General features: G+C 44.3%; 1 long non-coding RNA gene across 3 annotated transcripts in view; it reads right to left on the bottom strand.

Annotated features, from left to right (window-relative positions):
- The window catches only part of LOC100487686, a 157,021-nt gene that overhangs the window by 112,011 nt on the left and 23,692 nt on the right, over window positions 1-21,318 (bottom strand). The window contains exon 2 of one of the 3 annotated variants that reach the window (XR_004223225.1): window positions 12,643-12,841. The exons of the other annotated variants lie outside the window; for them this stretch is intronic. This is a non-coding gene — a long non-coding RNA (uncharacterized LOC100487686). The remainder of the gene's footprint in view (window positions 1-12,642; window positions 12,842-21,318) is intronic. 3 annotated transcript variants of the gene reach the window in all.

Here is a 21,318-nt window from a genome sequence, read left to right as displayed (position 1 = left end):
TGATTCCCTTTTCTCTGTAATAATAAAACAGTACCTGTACTTGATCCCAACTAAGATATAATTACCCCTTATTGGGGGCAGAACAGCCCTATTGGGTTTATTTAATGGTTAAATGATTCCCTTTTCTCTGTAATAATAAAACAGTACCTGTACTTGATCCCAACTAAGATATAATTACCCCTTATTGGGGGCAGAATAGCCCTATTGGGTTTATTTAATGGTTAAATGATTCCCTTTTCTCTGTAATAATAAAACAGTACCTGTACTTGATCCCAACTAAGATATAATTACCCCTTATTGGGGGCAGAACAGCCCTATTGGGTTTATTTAATGGTTAAATGATTCCCTTTTCTCTGTAATAATAAAACAGTACCTGTACTTGATCCCAACTAAGATATAATTACCCCTTATTGGGGCAGAACAGCCCTATTGGGTTTATTTAATGGTTAAATGATTCCCTTTTCTCTGTAATAATAAAACAGTACCTGTACTTGATCCCAACTAAGATATAATTACCCCTTATTGGGGGCAGAACAGCCCTATTGGGTTTATTTAATGGTTAAATGATTCCCTTTTCTCTGTAATAATAAAACAGTACCTGTACTTGATCCCAACTAAGATATAATTACCCCTTATTGGGGGCAGAACAGCCCTATTGGGTTTATTTCATGGTTAAATGATTCCCTTTTCTCTGTAATAATAAAACAGTACCTGTACTTGATCCCAACTAAGATATAATTACCCCTTATTGGGGGCAGAACAGCCCTATTGGGTTTATTTCATGGTTAAATGATTCCCTTTTCTCTGTAATAATAAAACAGTACCTGTACTTGATCCCAACTAAGATATAATTACCCCTTATTGGGGCAGAACAGCCCTATTGGGTTTATTTCATGGTTAAATGATTCCCTTTTCTCTGTAATAATAAAACAGTACCTGTACTTGATCCCAACTAAGATATAATTACCCCTTATTGGGGCAGAACAGCCGTATTGGGTTTATTTCATGGTTAAATGATTCCCTTTTCTCTGTAATAATAAAACAGTACCTGTACTTGATCCCAACTAAGATATAATTACCCCTTATTGGGGATCTCTGATACAGAGCACAGTAATTCCACTAAAGTAAAAAGCAGGGGGCAAAGTGCACCCCTTTTTGCACTGTGCCCCCTGCTTTTCAAAGTAAATGACATAAGTATCAGATCTATAACATATTGATGCCCATCCTTTTATCCAGACTCCATGCAGCACAGGGCAACCTATTTCCTTTGTTAATCTCCCCTGTTATGATGTGTTTGGACAGCGGCTACACAAAGGTGAGGACAAACACAACACAGCGGTCACTGGGGAAGCGCACGCTTCCATAACCAATCTTGCTATGGTGGCCGACATGAATGGGATCGATCACGCTCAACTGAGCGAGCGACAATGGCAGCAGAAGCGCTCATTTAGCCAAGGCAGCATTTTCCTGCCTCTACGTGCAGTCACTCTGAAAATCGGAAAAGTGACAAGCTCAGCTGTCTCGGTGTCACTCTCAAAGGAAGCAAAAGCCCGAGTGAGCTCCCGGGGTCAGTTTTGTGACCCCCGAAGAGACTGTGTGTTGCAACCATCATGGCGAGAATATGAATGGAGTCTCTGGGTCTGCCGGTCTATCTGATCTCTCCGTGCCTGCGGTCTGAGCTTACACACACACAACCAAACCCCATTGCTGTGATCTGCATTGGTCAGCATTTCCCATATCTACAGCAGCACATACAGGGGGAAAGATAAGGTTGTCTGCAGTGGTAACTGCCCCTGATCTAGGCTAATAAAGGACACATTGTACCATGACTTTTATATTGTATATATACAGTATATTGGGTAAATATTGGGTAAAGTTGGCCATACATGGGCTGATTTTAGCTGCCGATATAGGTTCTTAAGGGCTGTGACACACGGAGACATTAGTCGCCGCGTGTCAAATCTCCCTTTTTGCGGGCGATTTGCCTAAGTTGCCACGACTTCGGCAAATCGCAGCGCCGCGTATGCCATCCCTCCGGCGATTTACATTGTAGCCGGTGGGATGGCATTTCGTGGAGATTAGTCGTCCGTGACAAGGGAGATTTGTTGCGCGGCGACTAACCTCCCCATGTGTCACAGCCCTTAGGGTGAAGACACAAAAAGCTACTAGTAGCAGCTACTTGTTGTGGCTACTAAAAAACTCAATGCTGATCATTTACTGATAATTGTCTGTACGTGTGTTTTAGCAGAGGCAATTCTCAGTATTGTCTGTGGCAGGGGATTTTCTGGCGTTTAGTAGCTGTGAAAAAATAGCTGCTACTAGTAGCCCAGTGTGTCTTTGCCCTTAGACCAATTTGGCAGCTTATCTGCCCATGTATGGGCACGAATGACTGGCATCCCTGACTGACATCTGGCCTGATATCGGGCAGATCTTGATCGGGCAGGTTTGATTTTTCTGTCGGATCGGGGACCACATCAATGATCAATCATTGATGTGGTCCCTATGCCGACGACGCCTTTAGCCGCCATTTTCAATTCAATCGTTTGGCCCTAGGGCCAAATGACAAATTAGCCCGATATCGCCCACCTGTAGGTGGGTACATCGGCAGAAGTTCCACTCGCTTGGCGACTTCGCGTGTGCATTGCCAGCTTTAGTGACAGTAGCCCAGAGCATTTGCTGGGAATTAGCAGAAAACAAGATGGGGGGCTACGGGGGCATTTTCAGGGGCACTGATCTTGCCTGCTGATGGGCATCTCTGGTGCCAGGGCCCCCTGCATACTGGGTGTGGGTAGAAACCTCTCATCAGTTTGACTTTGTTCTAATTTCTTTATCTATTCTTTGAGAACAGAATACTTTGCTCTCCTATAAGCAGAATATGATGTTATAAAAGCATAAAATAATGCAATAAAAATATCTTATGGGATTGTTTATAGATACAGATGCCTATAAATAAAGACTCATGGGAATTCCCCCCACGCAATATAGATAGGTACAAGTATCAAATGATGGCTGGTATGTCAATGACCATATCTCCAGCTACACAAGGGTTGTCATTCCCGGCTATAATGAGGCCGCACAATAGTTGTTCCATTAAAATATGCAATTACTTGTACAAAAGAGACTTTAAGCTATGGAACGTTCCATTGCTTGCCAACCTCTCGCTGAACACAGAGCATAACTGGAAATTGTGGACCAATATCCAACCCTTCTCAGAAAATATCTGTGACTTTGTCACTGTCTGCTCCAACCTCTATGCAATTTCCCAATAAACCCTGGCCCTTTCTGGGCATGACCCTGTTGGAGCAGTAATGACATATGTGCCCTCATACAGGGAAACTTTGCCATAATAATTGGTTTAAAATAAGGAGTAGTGTGCCGATCCCAGCATATATGACAAACCAATTGAGCTTAATTATTGCACTTTTATTGTATTTTTTTAGGTACCTTTTTTAAAAAACTATAGGGCTCATGTATGTGTGTAAGTGCAGTTGTGGTGTCTGCTCTGGCTACTGAATCAGGGGAACTAGGGTTGCCGGATACTCCGGACAGGGACGTCACTGGGCGGGCCGCTGCCATCACATGGGCAGGGCTATGGCATGCTGATTGGCGATTGGATGAATCTTCAAGAGTCTGGCCCGGTTCTCCAAATTGGGAAAACTAGGCAGGCAATTTTGACCCAGACAGCCCCTGGGTCAAAACCAAACAGGTGCCAACCCTAAGGGGAACCCTGAAGCTACCACTACCTCCGGACCAGGCGGTCCCCTCAGCACCCTGCATCAAGAGCCGCAGTTCATTTGCGATGAAATAAGCCACACAAGTCACTCATACGGCAAATACCAGAAATGAAGCTAGGCAGATTTGAAAACATTCTGTGTGAGATTTGCGACTAAGCACACACACAGTTGCATTCATTTTGACAAATCAGACACAACTATGATAGTCGCCTGTCCTCAGCCTGCCTTCAGCATCCTCCCAATCCCACAACTCCCTGCTGCACATGTGATGTCAAAAGGGCAGTGCATTGTGGGTTATGTAGTTCCTGCATGCTGTTGGTAAGTTGTAAAGTTGTTATAATTTGTAGCATCAATGTTTTAGTCCCTCCTCCCCTGCCAGGATTTCAAACGATACAGAAAGAGAAGAACTGTGTTGCAGTTGGATTTCAGCATATAAAATGGTATTTATTCCTACTTTTTGAAGGAACAGATTACAGGGATAGGGATATTAGGGGTTTCTGGGTTGTATGGGGCTCTGTAACACAACCCAAGCTTTTTTTCTCAACCCAAAGTAACTACGTAACAATAGTGCCAAATGAATATTCATTTTATATTGTTTAGTTGTCAAGACATTCGTGACTCATCATCTCCATCACCAAGTTCTAGCGTCGGCCAATGACACAGCACTTTACATAACCTTTGAGCTGTATCGACGGTGCCCTATTTATCCATGCGTATCACAGGCTAGTACTACTACTATGAGCCTAATGGACACGCCAACACTGACCCATGCCCACAGCCACTGGCCACTGATATGTAGCAAAGGACAGCAGGGTATAATCCATACAGTAGAGACAAAACACCTCATTAGGCAGGGCTTTTATACACTAACTATTACCAACCTGTGATTCGCACTCCCACACAGCAGAAAAGCCTTCATGAACAATAAATATCAAATTCCCCCAAGAGCTCACACCGCTCTGCTATTAACTTGGGCCGAGTCCTGACCTGGCACAGTAAATCCTTTCCTGCCACACAGCTCGGAACCCACTGACGGAGACGGAGAAAGACAGTAGCGCGCGGAACATGAGTTAAATCTAATTAGACTAACATTTCCCTTACATGTAGGTCTATTAAATATAGCGTTAGTTATTGTTCTGGCGCCATAAATCATTACATTAGCCGTGTCTGAGCCAGCAAACACATTAAAGGAGCAGCGGGGCAAACAGCATTTCACCGGCAAAATAATGACAGATTTTATTTCCATTTCTGCAGACGGATTTTAACTGAGTCACGGGCTCCTCAAAGCCAGAAAGGGCAGAAGTGTGTAACAAACAAAGCTTTCTCTTTTTGAGAAATGATTCCAATGGAACGGATCCATGAGATATTCACCTGAAAATGAACTTTTGGTATGATCTGAGGGCAGTTTTCTAAGGAAATGTAATATTTATACAGATTTAGAAAAAAAGGAATACTGTTCTTGTTTCATGAACTTAAGACATGAACTGAATACACGGATTAGCCAGTTTCCACCCATGCCAAGTTAAAAGTGGCCATAAACGGGCCGCTTTGAGCTGCTGATGCCAAGATGGGCCTCCCCGATCGATATCTGGGGGAAAATAGACCGGGTCAGGCAGGTTTGATTTTCCCGTTGTGGTTCTTGGTCCAAGAGCAACTATACCCGTCATTGTAATTCAATCATTTGGCCATAGGTGGGCATATCGGAAGAAGAGCCACTTGTCTGGCAACCTCACCAAACGAGTGGATCTTAACGTGTATGGCCACCTTAAGATGGGCCCCACTAATATCATTCTTGTTTCATACCTTCAAATATTACTGGTCCACAAATCTTGTTTCAGGTCATGAACTTTATACACCAATTACAATCAGCTTCCACCCAGGCCAAGTTAAAGGTAGCCATAAACGGGCCGATTTGAGCTGCTGATGCCAAGATGGGCCTCCCCAATCAATATCTGGGTGAAAATAGACCGGGTCAGGAAGGTTTGATTTTCCCATTGTGGTTCTTGGTCCAACAGCATCTATACCCGTCATTGTAATTCGATCATTTGGCCCTAGTTGGGCATATCGGAAGAAGAGCCACTTGTTTGGCGACCTCACCAAATGTGGATCTTAACGTGTATGGCCACCTTAAGATGGGCCCCACTAATATCGTTCAATTATTACTGGTCCACAAATCTTGTTTCAGGTCCTGAACTTTATATACCAATTACAATCAGCTTCCACTCATGCCCCATGCTAAGTTAGGCTCCACCCTTTTTTACTGTCATGATTTGGAATTGTCCCTTCTAAAGAGCAGAGCCAGCAAGTAAGAGATTGGTATTTAAACTGTTGGCACACTAGACATGTCGCCATCTGCAAGATTCCCAGCTTCCAGCTCTGGAAATTGTTTATTTACCAGTCACTTGGACCCTGCCAGCGGTGGTGAGGCAACTAGCATAAGCATTTAACCATAACCATAATAACCTGGCCAGCAGGTCCACCAGCAAAATCATCATACAAATCAATGCACCTCCTAGGGTGATCCATCAGGAGAAGCTCAAGAGAAAAGAACTTTTCCTGCAAACAATGAACGCAAGTAAATATTTATGAAGAAAATGAAATTCTGAGGATGAATATCAACAATGAGGAATTGAAGAAGAACGTCTTCCTACTCACTGAAATGAAGCCAATCAGATAATTGGTAACAAACATTATCAAGTCAACAAGTCCATCTGCTTTAGATTCCCAAAATGCAGTTAGAAACTCTGGACACTGTTGACCATTTCTTAAGACCATTGGTGGATATTCAGCGCACTGGGCCACATTCAGTTGCATGGGAAAAAGTTATTTTACGGTTTATCACATGAAAACTTATGGACAAGGTTCAATTTAAGGACCTTCTACTAATGTAATTCCAGATTTTCCCATAGAGCCAGATGCAATTCAGTGACAAAAACTTATCTCACCGTTTTTCAAATAAAAACTCACTCAAAGTCTATGAAAAAAATGGAAATTAATTAGAAAAGTTGTTTCACCTCAAATTGAATCTCTCCCATAAGTTAAACCATAGAATAATGTTCTCTCGTGGAACTGAATCTGGCCCATTATGTTTATTTCTGCCCAAATTACTGAGAAAAACTTAATTGTCTAATCAAGTACTAGTTAGATCACAAGAGTACTAATTAGTTAAAAGTAGCCATAAACGGGCCGATTTAAGCTGCTGATTCCACGACGGGTCTCCACGATTGGGTGAAAATAGACCAGGTCAGGCAGGTTTGATTTTCCCGTCGGTCGATGTGGTTCTTGGTCCGACAGCATCTATACCCGTCATTGTAATTCAATTATTTGGCCCTCGGTGGGCACCTCGGAAGAAGATACACTTGTTTGGCAACCTTACCAAATGAGTGGAACTTAACTTGTATAGCCACGTTAAGATGGGCCCCACTTTGAGATTCCAAAGGGGATTAGAGCTATACCTACCCACTGCAATCCCACCAATAAACCATCAGACTGCTCTGTTTAGTGCAACATGGCAATATCTAGCAATATACAAAGAAATGGGGCAACGGCCTAATGGTAGGATAATCTCTAAAATCCCCATTAAACTCATTGTTGAATTTTATACAATCTAGATCTCAATATGTATATGAAAATCCATTGTGAGCTCTGGCCTACTTGTTTTGCAGGGAGACAGCTACGTTTCTAACATAAATAATGGCTATTCTCTCTCCCAGCAGTCTAGAACTGATAACATGCCGCTCATATAAACATTAAGCAACACAACTGTGCCCCAGGATTAATCACCCTTATAGATTACAGTAAATTTCAGCTTCCAGCCCCAGTCCATGCCAGGAATAAGGACGGGCGAGAACAAAGGGACGTTATGGGCAGATCTGAGTTCTATTGTTCTGACGACTCTCGTTTTCCCTTCGGAGATCATTTCAGACGGTTCCGGTATTGCTTTCTATTTTCAGAATCCTTTCTAAGGAAAACGAAATGGCTGCGTCCCTCTGGGTAAGCCATAAAACCATATCTTACTGTAAGGTAGGAGCAGCGGAACACTTATATAATCAAGCTCCTGATCAAAGATGCCCCACCAAGCACAATGCATTATGTACAAACATGGAGAGGAAATGTCATATTGATTTCATGTTCCTCAAGGTGAGTGTGGAAGAGCCTTAAATCACCCCGTGTTCCAGTCATAAATTACAATCAGCGCCGCTTAAAGGCACGGATCCCCAAAAAACAAGCGGTGACATAAGAAACACAGGATCTGTGCATTATTATTTTTGATTCCTACATCTGTAATATTTTAAGTGTGCGTGCACTGCTAATGGCGCAGGTATAATGAGACGGATGAAAGAGGCAGACTTTAGCTGGATAAATTAAGCCTAATCTTGCGTAGGATCAGGATATTCTTTAAGGGCATCGGTTACGGCAACAAGAATCCAATTGCAGGGGGTCTGTTTGTGCACATTTGCCGGGGGTACATTAGTAATAGGGGGAAGATGGCTGAAGAGAAACATCTGTCGATCGAGTGAACAATTACCCTTCTGTTAAAGGAACACTAACTCCAAAGTGCACATTGTTTTGTGCTATCCCATGTAGCAAGGTCCAGGGATAACCCAGCTATACTGCTCCTAGTGGCCATGAACAGTATTGTCTACCACTGAACCCCATTGAAGTGTGTTAAGGTCCCCATACACGAGCCGATTCTAGTTGCCGATATCGGTCCCTTAGAGCGTTTCGGCAGCTAATCGGCCCATGTAGGGGTACTACCAATGGGCCTGCCCGACCGATATCTGGCCTGAAATCGGCCAAATATAGATCGGGCAAAAAAAAATCCGCATTGGCTCGTTGATGCAGTCCCCGGACCGACTTTTGCTATGCCCGTCGTTATAATTCGATCGTTTGGCCCCAGCCGTAGGTGGGGATATCAGGGGAAGATCCGCTCGCTTGGCAACATCACCAAGCGAGCGGATCTGCCCGTGTATGGGGACCTTTCCTGCCATAACCATGAAAAAAACTACAAAAATGAGGTCTGGGGGTCACCTGAGTCACTTTCTGCCCCTCGTAGGCTTTTGTGGCATTTATGGGATGAGCAAGGCAGGGCTGAGCAAGTATCTAAAAGATATGTGCTGTGTGTAAGATTATTTGGATTATTATTATTAACATTTATTTATAAAGCGCCAACATACCCCGCAGCGCTGTACAATAAGTGGGTTACATACATTGGACATACAGAGTCACATATAAAGCAACCAATAACCGATACAAGAGGTGAAGAGAGCCCTGCCCAAAAGAGCTTACAATCTACAATAAATCTAGCTGCTCCATACAGATTCATGAATTGCCCCTATCTGAAGAGTGAATGTGGTAACAAGCACCCATTGGTGGGTGGTAGGTGGTTCTTACACAGTCCTGTGTGGGAATACTAATCACATTCCTTAGGGTAGGAATCCCCCAACCTTTTTACTCTTGAGCCACATTCAGTTTCAGGTGTTGGTGAGCCCCACAAGCACGAAAAAAATTCTTTGGGGGTGCCAAATACGAGCTGTGATTGGCTATTTGGTAGCCTCATGTGACCTGCTAGCCCGCTGGAGGCTCTGCTTGGAGTAAAACTGTGTCTCTGGGCTTCCAAAACTTGCCCCCAAGCCAGAAATGTAAAAATGGCACCTACTTTGAGGCCACTGGGAGCAACATCAAAGGGGGTGGGGAGCAACATCAAAGGGGGTGGGGAGCAACATCAAAGGGGTGGGGGGGGGCAACATGTTGCTCCAGAGCAGCGGTTCTCAACCTGTGGGTTGGGACCACAGGGGTCGCCTAAGACCATCGGAAAACACATATTCCCGATGGTCTTAGAAATAATTGTATGGTTGGGGGGTCACCACAACATGAGGAACTGTATTAAAGGGTCGCGGCATTAGGGAGGTTGAGAAGCACTGCTCCCGAGCCCTGGTTGGGGATCCCTGCCTTAGGGCATTATTTATGGAACATGAAGGCCATGCTAGATGAAAGCACCATTATTATTATTATTATAATTCAGCCTGATGATGGGACCAATGCTCATGGTACAAGGATATTGATTTAATTGGTCAGGCCAACATAAATGAATTGTAAACGTTACAAAACATTGTTGTATGATTTGAACAGTATGTGTATTATGGGCAGCGTTACAACGAAGGATACAGCAAACAAAAACATGAGCATCATTGCGCGACCCCATATCTTTAGCTGGATCGCTCCGTTCTAGAGCAAAAGTGACTATGATAAGTGGATCTCTGGGGTTCAGTTAGGCGCCGGTGCTACCAGCAACTGAACAGAAACAATAATGTTCCCTCCTTTACATTCCCAGAATTCCCTACTGCTAGTAATCCAGGTGTAGCACAGGTGCCTCTCTGCCCAGGTACTGCTCTGCCACATAACAAATGGCTCCTTTTCTCACCAGATAATAACTTTGTTTTTCAGTTTTGTGACATTTCATAAGTAGGTCCCTAACTCCATAAGGCACCTCAGGAACCTGCTGTGATGGATTATCCCAGCACCTAGCTCTGCTATTATTTCCAGCACCTAACGCTGTATATTCCTTAAGTGGGACTGACCTATATATTTCCTATTGGCTGATTGTTCTGGTATAATCCTCCCCAGCTACTGCCTTAGCCTCAGCTCTTCCACTGTTTGTTAATATATATCACGTTATTAAATATATTGTCCCTTGTTTCAGTAAACAGCTCATTCACCTTAAAAAGAACTTCAGGTAGGATGGAATTCTAAGGCCAAGCTGCAATTGTTTTTTAAGAATTTTGGATTGACTTTAGATTTGACATTTGTACAGTAATCTGGTTTTTAAGGTTTCCTTCACTGAAGAAGCAGACAAGAAATGTAGGAGGCCTGCTGGAGCCTCGACTTTATCCTATTTGCAAAAATCTCAGTTTTAAAAAACATTCTTCTCGTTTTAAACACATCTAACTAGTTCTGGTCAATTTAACCTGCAACTACCCCAGCCACATTTGCCCCCAAAATCCTTATTACTGTGAGTTCTTAATCCCCAGTACTGTCTCCCCGCTATCGTTTAACCCTTTAGGCCCAGGGCCGGAACCAAAGGTAGGCAGAAGAGGCACGTGCCTAGGACGCAATGGTCTGGGGCCGCTAGGCCTGTACCTCTTTCACCTACCCTTAAGGTGGCCATACACGTTTGACGAGGTTTCAAAATGAGCGGATCTTCTCCTGTTATCCCCACCTACGGGTGGGCGATATTGGGCTAATTCAGTCATTTGGCCCTGGGGCCAGACGGGTATAGGCATCTGTTGGTTTGGGGACCGCGTCAACGAGCCGATGTGGTCCCGATCTGACTAATTTTCAAACCTGCCCGATTGAGATCTGCCTGATTTCAGGCCAGATGTCGGTCGGAGAGGCCCATTGTTAGTGGCCATACATGGGCCTATAAGCTGCCGAATCAGTCGAAGGGACCGATATCGGCGGCTAGTATCGGCCCGTATATGGGTACCTTTAGTCTGTGCTCTTGTCCCCTGCCACTCGCCTGTCCCCCTGCATCTTCAGCTGCATTTAATCATGTGGGCACGTGCTCGGGGGGAGCAAGAAGGCCGCCGGGGTTTAGTCCACAAGTTAAGGTTCACAAGGGGGCGCTGGCTACAATGCAGCCTGTTCCTAATGCAAGGCTAGGGCTACCTTGCGCCCACTAGGGGCCATGCTCTGTACCTTGTGCCAAATTGGCGAGGCGGAGAGCACAGTCAGACCCTGGATGCAAGTGCTTTTTAAATTAACACCATTTTTGCATCCCTTAGCACTTTTTTAATTGCGTCCAGTGACCCTTATTATGTCTGAAAGGAGAACTAAACACTAAAACAAATATGGGTAGAAATACCATATATTATATACTGAACTAAGAATCTCTATAACAGTAATGATTCAAGCCTTCAAAGTTGCACCCAGGAGGTCACCATCTTGTTTTTTTCTAGGAACGTCAGTGACACTGCACATGCTCAGTGTGGTTTGGGCAGTTGGTTCATTGAAGCTGATATTACAGTGGTGATTATTAAATTCTGATGCAAACTGCACTGGTTTTTGAGTTGCCATGTCATGAGAATGTTATTAAGTAATGTATTGTATGTATGTAATGTATTAAGTATTAATCAGCCTTATGTTGTGATTTAATACTGTAGATACAGTAAATTGTGAGTCAGTCCCGTAACTAACAGCAGAACAGAGCATGTGCTTTAAATCAATTGAGCAAAAGAAGGAAAGCTCCTGGGGCATCTGTATAGACCTAGATCTTCACTAGTGCGAAAGCCCAAAACATAAAATGCAGCCTTTCTATTCTACTTCTGTTAAGCTTTAGTTCTCCTTTAAAGGGAAACTATACCCCCAAACAATGTAGGTCTCTATAAAAATATATAAACAGCTCATATGTAAAACCCTGCTTCATCTAAATAAACCATTTTCATAAAAATATCCTTCTTTAGTAGTATGTGCCATTGGGTAATCCTAAATAGGAAACTGCCATTTTAAGTACTAAGGGCCGCCCCCTGGGATCATAGGATTCACAGTGCACACAAACAAGCCAAGGCACACATACATGCTAGGCCCCATCAGCCAATGAATGGGCAGAGTTCTGCCTTTTACTCCCACACTACTTCCTGAGCTGTATCACTTCCTGTCAGCTGATCTCTGAGGGAGCACACAACCCATCACAAAATGGCGGCTCAAGGGAAAGGATGTAAAAGGGCAATATTTACTGATATATATATTCCAGTTTGTGAGATTCTTTAATAGGTCACTTAATATAATATAAACTATCTGTTGGTTACGTATTCATTCTGGGGTATATCCCTATATAAGGAGGACCCTCCAAACTGTTAACTCTGTTACATCATGAATGACAGCAGAGCCTGCTATAAACTCAACTGACCTCAGAGGTTCGGCCTGAAATTCATCTGGAGCCTGAAGTGCCAAACGCTTGGAACAGAGCTGCCAATTTTCTAGCAGCTGGAATGGATTCAACGTCTGACAGAGAAATAGCTTCAAAATTTTCCTGGAAAAGCCGGCTATCCACAGGGCTCACTAACCCGTTTCACAAGATTGCTTCAGTTCAGGAGGAGTCGCTTGCCCTGAAATGACAGAGTACACGCGGCTCTAAATGACTCTTTCAAGAAGCCAAGGGTTTCGAAAGGGGGGAAAAATGTATTTTTTTTCCCTTCAGTGCAAGTACGAGAAACAGAGAAAGGTTTCCATTAATAACCGGGTAAGGTTAGCCTTTCTGCCGCCGATGGGAAACGGTTACAAAAACCATAAACATCTTTGTTGTCAGAGGGCTGTGAGAGAAACCTTTGTGCCTCAGCGGGAATAAAGGGTAAAACTGCACTTGGCAGGTATAGGCATTTTCCACTATCATTCCTGAAGTGTATATTAACAGAAGCACTGACACGAGCCAAAAGTGGCCATACGCATTCAGATTTTAGTCATCTTCCGACAAACGTTCTGATATCGACCGTACTGAAATGCAACAATCTAAAACTCACATTCAGACTGAAATTGTAGGATAAAGCCCTAAAAATAACAAATGGGAGGATGTTCTGAACATGAAATAGTTGGCAGCACCAATCGTACCAAAGTGACTCCCATTGTAGGTCCCCCAAGGGTATCGGCAGATACACAATACAGCGCAGATTTTATCCTTATCCGACCGAAATATTCTAACCTGTCCTATCGACTAACCGACCCATCACCATGCTTTATCCTGGCTGTACATGAGCAGATAAAAGCTGCCGACCGAGTTTGACGCTTACTGGTCTGTGTAGCAGTGCTAGATTTCTTATCCGGGCACCCCGAGGCCGTACCCATTTGTGCCCCCCCCAGCACATGCCCATTAGCGAACACACCCCCCCCCACCCCGTCGCAAGTTCACATACGGAGCAGTGGGGAAAGGTCGGTTCCCATTGCACCGTATGGGAGCAAAATTGCAAAATTCCGGAGTGGCTGCCCTAGGCCCAGGTCTGTGTGTACTGGGCCCTCGGAAAAGCCTCTACCATCAATTTCTTTACTTATATAATGTAAGCACACTGTTACAATAGCACTGCACACACTGTAGATAGAGTACTTATATACTGTACACATACCTCCCAACATTTGAAAAATGAAAAGAGGGGCAAAAAGATTTGGCGCCGCGGCAAATTTTTTTGACCACGCACACTTTTGTGCCCACGCCCCAATTACCACACCCAATTAAAAAAAAAATACTCCTTTTATATAGTTGAAATGGCGGGATCAGACGCAAATGTGCTATACCCTCATACTGTACTACCTAAGGAAAACCATATAGCAACTCCTACATATAAATACAAATATAGAGAGAAGGCAGTCAGTTATAAGTGAGTTATAACTATGTACCAATTTTGCCCCCCATACACAGTACCCCCATACACAGTGCCCCCCCCCACACAGTATCCCCCCATACACAGTATCCCCCCATACACAGTAGCTTCCCAATACACAGTAGCCCCCATACACAGTACCCCCCATACACAGTGCCCCCATACACAGTAGCTCCCCATACACAGTATCCCCCCATACACAGTAGCCCCCATACACAGTACCCCCCATACACAGTAGCCCCCAATACACAGTAGCTCCCCATACACAGTAGCCCCCATACACAGTAGCCCCCATACACAGAAGCCCCCAATACACAGTAGCTCCCCATACACAGTAGCTCCCCATACACAGTAGCCCCCAATACACAGTAGCCCCCATACACAGTAGCCCCCCATACACAGTAGCCCCCAATACACAGTAGCTCCCCATACACAGTAGCTCCCCATACACAGTAGCTCCCCATACACAGTAGCTCCCCATACACAGTAGCCCCCAATACACAGTAGCCCCCATACACAGTAGCCCCCCATACACAGTAGCCCCCAATACACAGTAGCTCCCCATACACAGTAGCTCCCCATACACAGTAGCCCCCAATACACAGTAGCTCCCCATACACAGTAGCTCCCCATACACAGTACCCCCCATACACAGTAGCCCCCAATACACAGTAGCTCCCCATACACAGTAGCCCCCCATACACAGTAGCCCCCAATACACAGTAGCCCCCATACACAGTAGCCCCCAATACACAGTAGCTCCCCATACACAGTAGCTCCCCATACACAGTAGCTCCCCATACACAGTAGCCCCCATACACAGTACCCCCCATACACAGTAGCTCCCCATACACAGTAGCCCCCTATACACAGTAGTCCCCTATACACAGTAGCCCCCAATACACAGTACCCCCCATAGGAGCTCCGCCTTCGTCAGCTGCTACTTCTTAGGCGGCTCCTTTTCTGCGGTGACAGGCCCTTTTATAAGGTTGCGCCCCTTGTGTAATGACGTCTCACGTACCGTGCAGGGGCAAAAAGATCTGGCGCCGCGTGCAACTTTTGTGGCCACGCCCCAATTACCACACCCAATTTTAAAAAAATACTCCTTTTATATAGTTGAAATGGCGGGATCAGACGCAAATGTGCTATTCCCTCATACTGTACTACCTAAGGAAAACAATATAGCAACTCCTACATATAAAATACAAATAAAGAAAGAAGGCAGTCAGTTATAAGTGTGTTATAACTATGTACCAATTTTGCCCCCCCATACACAGTACCCCCATACACAGTGCCCCCCCCCACACAGTATACCCCCATACACAGTTGTACCCCATACACAGTAGCTCCCCAATACACAGTAGCCCCCCCATATACAGTATCCCCCCATACACAGTAGCCTCCATACACAGTACCCCCCATACACAGTAGCCCCCAATACACAGTAGCTCCCCATACACAGTAGCCCCCATACACAGTAGCCCCCATACACAGTAGCCCCCATACACAGTGCCCCCCATACACAGTAGCCCCCATACATAGTAGCCCCCCATACACAGTAGCCCCCCATACACAGTAGCTCCCCATACACAGTAGCCCCCCATACACAGTAGCCCCCCAATACACAGTAGCCCCCAATACACAGTAGCTCCACATACACAGTAGCTCCCCATACACAGTAGCCCCCCATACACAGTAGCCCCCCATACACAGTAGCCCCCAATACACAGTAGCCCCCATACACAGTAGCCCCCATACACAGTAGCTCCCCATACACAGTAGCCCCCATACACAGTAGCTCCCCATACACAGTAGCTCCCCATACACAGTAGCCCCCATACACAGTAGCCCCCAATACACAGTAGCTCCCCATACACAGTAGCTCCCCATACACAGTAGCTCCCCATACACAGTAGCCCCCATACACAGTAGCTCCCCATACACAGTAGCTCCCCATACACAGTAGCTCCCCATACACAGTAGCCCCCCCATACACAGTAGCCCCCATACACAGTAGCTCCCCATACACAGTAGCTCCCCATACACAGTAGCTCCCAATACACAGTAGCTCCCCATACACAGTAGCTCCCAATACACAGTAGCTCCCAATACACAGAAGCTCCCAATACACAGTAGCTCCCCATACACAGTAGCTCCCAATACACAGTAGCTCCCCATACACAGTAGCTCCCCATACACAGTAGCCCCCATACACAGTAGTCCCCCATACACAGTAGCTCCCCATACACAGTAGCTCCTCATACACAGTACCCCCCATACACAGTAGCCCCCATACACAGTAGTCCCCCATACACAGTAGCTCCCTATACACAGTAGCTCCCCATACACAGTAGCTCCCTATACACAGTACCCCCCATACACAGTAGCCCCCCATACACAGTAGCTCCCCATACACAGTAGCTCCCTATACACAGTAGTCCCCCATACACAGTAGCCCCCAATACACAGTAGCCCCCAATACACAGTACCCCCCATACACAGTAGTCCCCCATACACAGTAGCTCCCCATACACAGTAGCTCCCTATACACAGTAGTCCCCCATACACAGTAGCCCCCAATACACAGTACCCCCCATAGGAGCTCTGCCTTCGTCAGCTGCTACTTCTTAGGCGGCTCCTTTTCTGCGGTGACAGGCCCTTTTATAAGGTTGCGCCCCTTGTGTAATGACGTCTCACGTACCGTGCAGGGCCTGTCGAGCTGCACAGGGAGCCGCAGAGCTCGGATATGCGGGACATTCATGGAACTATCCGGGACAGCGGGATGCGCTCTAAAACATACATACAGTACATACTATACAGTACAACTATACATGCATCAGCTATACTTTATGTAATGTACACACCACTGTACAGATATATCGTATATACACACTGTACATACAAACTATGGCTACAGCTTTACACACACACGCTACATAGTGTCTATCTGCTTTATATATAATTATTATATAATAATAATAATTATATAATTGGCACTTTTCTTAATATAGAGGCATAGACAGACTTAACCCAAAGTGGTATCACCGGCTATGCCAGACAGGAATTTGGGCAGGCCTTTGTTGGAATCTATAAGTTGAATGCAGTTGGCAGTGTTTTTCTTATACAGGTGTATATACCAAAATGGTTGGCCATGTTGGGCAGTAATCTGTCTGCCATCTATTCAAAACTATAATAAGATGGCTCAGTATAAGTTGAATTCCATTTGGGATAACTCCGAGGAGAATGCATAAGAGAAGGAGAAATATTTGGGAAATGTATTATCCAAGGGAGGAGGAAACAGGATGACTCCACACGTAACGCTGAAACATTTATAGTAATCTCCAGTAATATTTTGGATGAACTAATGTAACTAAGTGTTCTGGATTTGTCCCCGAGGAACCATATCTTGGAAGCAGACTCTGGTCATCCATTCCCGACGCTTCATCGGTACTGACTCAGATATGGGACGGGCCAGATATTTCTGGTTCACCCGTAAGGGGATAAACTGTGCGGCATTTATTGTAGACCTGCTGGACCATTACAAGTTCAAGTCCTCGGAGATTACTCCAGAAGTGCAGTGTAACCGAGATGCCAGAAATCCTCTTAATGATTTAGCTTCTGTTGATGTGAGTGCTGAGTCATGCTGCATTGCTATTCTGTGAGCAGCCACACAGCTCAATAGTCACAATCTTCCCCCCTACGAGAATATATTGGGAATGGAAAGAGCGGGTAACGTGTGTAAGCAGATTCCCCCACCATTACCTTGCCCTTTATTACTAAGGCATTATATTGATAAAATAAGGCAATGACAGCCATTGAACTATAAGAGAAGAGCCATTCAATAGATATAAGGGACACATTCAATACAGTTTTCCATTACCCTGACTCGTCATTATAATCATGTTATATAGTTTGTAATGTATTTCAAAAGATGAATTGTTTTTATACTGATTTGAACTAGATCGCTGTACCAGGAATATCCAGGCGGCAAATGCGTGTTCTCCCAAAATCTTTTGGGCTTGGATATCTAAAGCTGGCCATAGACGCACTGATATAACTGTATAAAGCATAATTTTCTATGACTTTTGGACCATGTATGGGCTCCGACCATGTGTAGGCTTCGAATTATCGTCCTGATAATTTTCTTTTCTTAGACAGGCTAGAACATTTTGGTGGGATAATAATAAAATCTGGGCATTTTGTGTATCAAATTATATACTTGGGGGCCCTACAATGGGAGTCACGTTCGTACGATTGGTGCTGCCAACTATTTCATGTTCAGAACATCCTCCCATTAGGTACTAGGATACACAGTATATAAATAAACAAATTGATGGTAGAGGCTTTTCCGAGGGCCCAGTACACACAGGCCCGGATTTGTGGCGAGGCCACAAAGGCCCGGGTCTAGGTCCGAAATTTTGAAATTTTGCTCCCATACGGAGCAATGGGGACCTCTGCCCAATGCTCCATATGTGAGCTTGCGCCGGTGGGATGGGGGTGTGGTGTGTGTTCGATAATGGGCATGCACTGGGGGGGGCACAAATGGGGACCTCGGGCACCCGGATAAGAAATCCGGCGCTGAGTACACAGACCAGTAAGGGTCGAACTTGGTCAGCAGCTTTTATCTGCTCATGTACGGCGAGGATAAAGCATGGTGATGGGTCGGTTAGTTGATCGGACAGGTTAGAATTTTTCGGATAGGGATAAATTCAGCCCATGTATTGCGTATGTGCCGATACCCTTGGGGAACCTACAATGGGAGTCACTTTCGTATGATTGGTGCCTGACAACTATTTCATGTTCAGAACATCCTCCCATTTGTTATTTTTAGGGCTTTATCCTACAATTTCAGTCTAAATGTTTAGATAGTTGCATTTAAATGTACGATTGAAAACGCTTGTCGGAGGAAGACTAAAATCTGAACATGTATGGCCACCTTAAGAAAACAGGCAATAGGAGAAAGATAACCACATTAGCACTTTATATTTATATGTTGCCCAACCTGTAGTGATAAAGTTACTATTAAAGCCTGACCTCAAATGCCCACCAATAGCTGAAGGCTGTTGCTGAATTTGAGGCACTGTAGTCTTATTTTATATAAATAATGGAGCCCTGCAAAATCTGTTTTGCTCCAGGCCCCTCCACTACTAGAGGCAGCCTTCTCTGGACCAAGGTTTTTAACAGAAGTTACTGGCAAAAAAGGCAAACTCTGGGAACCAAGATCCTTTAGGGCCCCTGGTATATCTGTAGAACAAAGGTTTTTAGCATACAACCAATGTCTCACAACTAACCTCAGTGTTCCAATAGTACTCTGGCCTGGGGACTGTGAAGGCTTTCCCAAAACCATTTCTTTCTAATTGACGTAAATACTTATTAGCTAATTTTAGGTACATTTTGGATAGTCTCTTGATCAGTGATCCCCAACCTGTGGCTCGTGAGCAACATGTTGCTCCCCAACCCCCTTGGGTGTTGCTCCCAGTGCCCCCGAAAAAGGGAGTTATTTTTGAATTCCTGACTTGGGGGCAAGTTTTGGTTGAATAAAAACAATATTTCCTACCAAATAAAGCCCCTGTAAGCTGATAGGGTGCATAGAGGCCCCTAATAGCCACTCCTAGCTGTTATTTAGCATCTCCATGAACTTTTATGGTGTTTGTGTTGCTCTCCAAGTCTTTTTACATTTGACTGTGGCTCACGAGTAAGAAAGGTTGGGAACCCCTGCTCTTGATGATATATGAAGCTGTTTATTTTTTATTTACAACTTCTTTACTCCTTGTGGGACATCTGGCTCATCTCAGTTGAATGTATACTTCCATCCACCTGAACAATAGGTTCTGGACCACCAGATGCTACACCCCCCCAAACAATAAAAGAGCCAGTCCCATGTCTAATGGTTGGCCTATTGCATGGTTCTCATGGATCAGTTATCATTTCATTCGTTTAAAAGCCCATATCAAGTTCTTTTTTTTGCATTCGTTAGATTAGGACTTTTGTCATGAGTCGAGGCCTTTGAAAAGTAATCCAATGCACCTTTAGGTTCTGTGTTTGTTCTGCAGATTTGATCATTTTTTCAGGTAAACATGAAAAATTAGTCTTGGTCTTCTCTTGACTTTAGCAGTTCCATGTAATAAGCCTATGTTAGTAGGACAACAGCAATCACCACTAGAGAAGTTTGCAAAGTCATAATAGCATTTGTTTAACTTTGGAACTGACCTTGCTCGTATAATTAAGGCCGACCACAGCCAGACAATTTTACCATTTTGGTGGCTTTTTAGCACCGTGTTTTCTGCAGAACTGATCATTTCCAGTGAACTTGAAACAGACAATGTAGATATCAGGGTAGATTTTATATAAAGTGTCATTACTGATAATATCATGTTTAATCTTGACCTCACATATGAGGGTAGCAGCACTGAATTAAGTACATCTCTCCCACAGACTCACTATGGACATTATATTAGTAATGTAATTGGTTACAATAATAAAGTGAATTCCTTAATATTACCAACACATGGCTGGCCATGCTAGTCAAGCAGCTTAAGTAAATTACTTTATTTATATAGTTTCACATGTCACAGGAACAATCAAGAGATAAATTTAAGCTGCATTCAGAATAATGACCTTTTGGCCCATTGTCAACATTGATGATATCACAGCCGTGGGGAGGGACGCAGAAAGAATGATGACCTTTCCACCGAAGAGAAGGGAACAGTACCATAGAGCTGTGCTGACATTGCATACTGATAACTCTCCGTGTCGCAAGAGGAGCACAGGGGTTTAGCTTTGAAGAATCAATCATTTATCCACGGCAAACATTTTAGGCAGGTGATCCAGAATAAAAGAAAAGTCATAAAGCCAAACCCCCCCCCCATATTTCTTAGAAACTTCTCGCCATTACTGGATTAGACCTTGATTATGAGATATTTTATTTTATGTCAGTGACTTTTTAAATTGGTCACAAACTTCCATGTGCGTCTATGGCCAAAAATGTAGACTCCAGGACCAAAAATGTAGACTTTCTAGACTTTTTGTGATAGGTGACAATTTGTCCGGGGCCTCCTTAACTCACAGAGGCCTAACAGATATATGGAAACATTGATCTACCAACTATTCTGCCACAGTCTTAAGAATGTCTGGAACAACAAATAAGTGTTAATCTCACCCTAAATGACCCGGTGGTCTTCCATAAGTATTGAGGATCAATAGGCATTCTACCT

Source organism: Xenopus tropicalis, chromosome 6, assembly GCF_000004195.4.
Source record: "Xenopus tropicalis strain Nigerian chromosome 6, UCB_Xtro_10.0, whole genome shotgun sequence".
Lineage (NCBI taxonomy): Eukaryota > Metazoa > Chordata > Amphibia > Anura > Pipidae > Xenopus > Xenopus tropicalis.
This window is presented reverse-complemented; position numbering and strand designations above follow the sequence as displayed.